Source organism: Carcharodon carcharias, chromosome 5 (assembly GCF_017639515.1).
Source record: "Carcharodon carcharias isolate sCarCar2 chromosome 5, sCarCar2.pri, whole genome shotgun sequence".
In the NCBI taxonomy this organism is placed as follows: Eukaryota; Metazoa; Chordata; class Chondrichthyes; order Lamniformes; family Lamnidae; genus Carcharodon; species Carcharodon carcharias.
The window spans coordinates 152,712,658-152,716,958 of NC_054471.1; positions in this window are offsets into that span (position 1 = coordinate 152,712,658).

Here is a 4,301-nt window from a genome sequence, read left to right on the forward strand (position 1 = left end):
ATGGAGGTGGCTCACAATGCTACAGCCTGACAACGCAAGATGTGTATATCTAGAGAAGTATCAACAATGGTTTGGCAATTACTCATGAGGTCTATTGGATCATCCCTATTCTGGGCACTTTGCAATTCGTGTTTAGAGAGCAGAGATTCATCAATTCCAACACTCTAAACTTTTAAATTTATAATTTTTAAATAATAATGTTTGTATCCAGTTATTCACAGAACTCTCACCTAATCAGAAGACCTAAATCTCTAACCAGCTAAGAGCCAAGTAGTAGAAATTGGGTTGCTCTTGGATAGGTCCTGAATTACATGTACTATTTCTAACCATTAGCTTCAGTATAAATGCCCTGTGTCACCTAACTGAAAGCAATCTCTTTAGAATAAAAATGACCTGTATATTTAACAGAGTCCTTACAGAACTCTTAAAGATTCTTACTTCATACAGTTCTTCAATATGAGCTATTTATATCCTTTGCTAGATGGGAGATGAAAACCAAAAAAATTCCAATCATTGCATGTTTATAGCAAATACCTGAATTTAGTCCGATATGGGCCAGTATTTTACCAGCATGCTCGGATATTGGGACCAAATTGTTTGACCCTGGGCTATGTTGGTAGGTATCAGGACCCTGGAGGCTATTTTGGTGGTTAATGAAGAGGCTGTTGCCAAGACCACCATTCGGTTAAGGAAGACAGCCTTTCCAAACTACTGGCCCAATCAGAGGACTGGCAGCTTTGTAACCTCAGCAGCGCCACTGACAGAAATAGCCGCTGCCGAGGTTGCAAAGAGAAACATTGAGGCATCCTTGGAACTGTTTATCGTGCCAGGGCCAGGCAAACCTCAGAGATTGAAGGTGTAACCCATCTAGCAGCAGTGTTGAGGTGGCGGGGACAGTCACTGCTGCTGGTGGATCCCTCTGTGAGCCATTGGAGTAGACGGAAATGCCCCCATCCCCTCCCAGGAAGCTGCCAGGAGGCCACAAGATGTTCCTGGTGGCCTCCCAACGTGGCGGGGAGCCCTCATGATGCTCACGAAATACTGGTGGAGGTGTCAAAGGACTATTAATAGGCTAGTTAATTGGATTAATTGGTTGGTTGCCATCTAATCCACTTCCATTCCAGCTTCTGGGAATATCCCCTGGCAGGGGGAAGATGTTGGGCTTCCTTCCGATGCCTTTTGCTGCTTTTTTAAGAGCCCTCCCACCTCTCAGCCTGTCTCTAGGGGATTGGTAAAATCCTGGCCGTGTTCATTGGTGAGTTTTGTCACTTGTCCCTCGCCAAAATGTCAGCTTGTTTGCACCGTGAATCTCAGCTCCACAACTTTTATCAATTGGGTTTAGAAAGAAGGGAAATTATTCATATTCAGGTATCTAAATATTTGAGGTCCATGTGTGTTTTGAACCAAAATCTCAAAAAGTCAGAGTTCTCATCCTTACCAGCTTTTACGCTGATTCCCCACATACATCTGAATCAAAGTTGGATTCAGTTCACACTTTGATGTATTCACATGACATGCTATAGACCACAAGGATTCATCAAAGACTGAACCCTGTGAAAAATTGACTAGATCTTGTTGATTATGATACTCCCACAGATGCTTTATGAGTCCCTCGTGTGCATACATCTTTCTTGAAATAAAGGATGTAGCACTTTGGAAAGAAATGGCAACATAAGATGCCATAGTTTGATGCTAAAATTGAAACTACTTCAACTGCTGGGAGATATTGATCATCAGTGCTGACATACACAGGGACAAAGGAAATCCATACAATTAAGTAAATGAGCATGCTGAATGTGATAAACCTGACCTCATTGTAGATATCTGGCAGCTTCCTGCACATAAATGCCAGCAGGAAACAAAATATTGCAAAAATAGCTATATATGCAAACATGACACCAAATGCCATGTTAGAGCCTTCATCACATATTAGTGAAATTACTTTAGGTGCATCATAACTTCTTACAGGGTGGGGTCCTTGGAAGTGCCAACCACAGTGTACAAATAGTTAAAAACAAAAACAGAAATACTTGGAAAAGCTCAGCAGATCTGGCAACATCGGCGGAGAAGAAAGGAGTTGACTTTTCGAGTCCTCATGACCCTTCAACAGAACTGAGTGAATATTAGGAGAGGGGTGAAATATAAGCTGGTTTAAGGGGGGTGGGGGTGGTTGTAGGGACAAGCAAGCAGTGATAGGAGCAGATAATCAAAAGATGTCACAGACAAAAGAACACAAAGATGTTGAAGGTGGTGATATAATCTAAATGAATGTGCTAATTAAGAATGGATGGTAAGGCACTCAAGGTACAGCTCTAATGGGGGTGGGGTGGAAAGACTAGCAGGACATAAAAGATTTAAAACTAATGGAAATAGATGGGAAAAGAAAAATCTATATAAATTATTGGAAAAAACAAAAGGAAGGAGGAAGAAATGGAAAGGGGGTGAGGATGGAGGAGGGAGTTCAAGATCTAAAGTTGTTGAATTCAATATTTAGTCCGGAAGGCTGTAAAGTTCCTCCAGTTTGCGTTGGGCTTCACTGGAACAATGCAGCAAGCCAAGAACAGACATGTGGGCAAGAGAGCAGGGTGGAGTGTTAAAATGGCAAGCGACAGGGAGTTTTGGGTCATTTTTGCGGACAGACCGCAGGTGTCCTGCAAAGCGGTTGCCCAGTTTATGTTTGGTCTCTCCAATGTAGAGGAGACCACATTGGGAGCTAGTTGGAGGAAATGCAAGTGAAATGCTGCTTCCAATCTCCACCCGTCCGTCATTTTCATATGGTCCATCTCTGACACTTCCCTTCCCTTCCTTGACCTCTCTGTCTCAGTCTCTGGTGATAGACTGTCCACCAATATCCATTACAAGCCTACCGACTCCCACAGCTACCTCGACTACAGCTCTTCACACCCCACTTCCTGTAAGGACTCCATCCCATTCTCTCAGTTCCTTCACCTCTGTCGCATCTGTTCTGATGCTACCTTCAAAAACAGTTCCTCTGACATGTCTTCCTTCTTCCTTAACCGAGATTTTCCACCCACTGTCGTTGACAGGGCCCTCAACCGTGTACGGCCCATCTCCCGTGCATCCACCCTCACGCCTTCTCCTCCCTCCCAGAAACATGATAGAGTCCCCCTTGTCCTCACTTATCACCCCACCAGCTTCCGCACTCAAAGGATCATCCTCCTCCATTTCCGTCAACTCCAGCATGATGCCACCACCAAACACATCTTCCCTTCTCCCCCCCTGCAGCATTCCATAGGGATCGTTCCCTCCGGGACACCCTGGTCCACTCCTCCATCACCCCCTACTCCTCAACCCCCACCTATGGCACCTCCCCATGCCCACGCAAAAGATGGTCTTCCTCTCTCCTCATCATCCAAGGGCCCAAACACTCCTTTCAAGTGAAGCAGCATTTCACTTGCATTTCCCCCAACTTAGTCTACTGCATTCGTTGCTCCCAATGTGGTCTCCTCTACATTGGAGAGACCAAACGTAAACTGGGCGACCGCTTTGCAGAACACCTGCGGTCTGTCCGCAAGAATGACCCAAACCTCCCTGTCACTTGCCATTTTAACACTCCACCCTGCTCTCTTGCTCACATGTCTGTTCTTGGCTTGCTGCATTGTTCCAGTGAAGCCCAACACAAATTGGAGGAACAGCACCTCATCTTCCGAATAGGCACATTACAGCCTTCCGGACTAAATTTTGAATTCAGCAACTTTAGATCTTGAACTCCCTCCTCCATCTTCACCCCGTTTCCGTTTCTTCCCCCTTCCTTTTGTTTTTTCCAATAATTTATATAGATTTTTCTTTTCCCAACTATTTCCATTAGTTTTAAATCTTTTATGCCCTGCTAGTCTTTTCACCCCACCCCCACTAGAGCTGTAACTTGAGTGCCTTACCATCCATTCTTAATTAGCACATTCGTTTAGATAATATCACCACCTTCAACACCTCTGTGTTCTTTTGTCTGTGACATCGTTTGATTATCTGCTCCTATCATTGCTTGCTTGTCCCTACAACCACACCAACCCCCCACCACCCCCCCCCCCCCCACCCACCCACCCACCCCCCTTAAACCAGCTTATATTTCACCCTTCTCCTAATATTCACTCAGTTCTGTTGAAGGGTTGTGAGGACTCAAAACGTCAACTCTTCTGCTCCGCCGATGCTGCCAGACCTGCTGAGTTTTTCCAGGTTATTCTGTTTTTGTTTTGGATTTCCAGCATCCGCAGTTTTTTGTTTTTATCTCTGTACAAATAGTTACTTGAATTACATTACAGATTACCAGAATTGCTACGGGT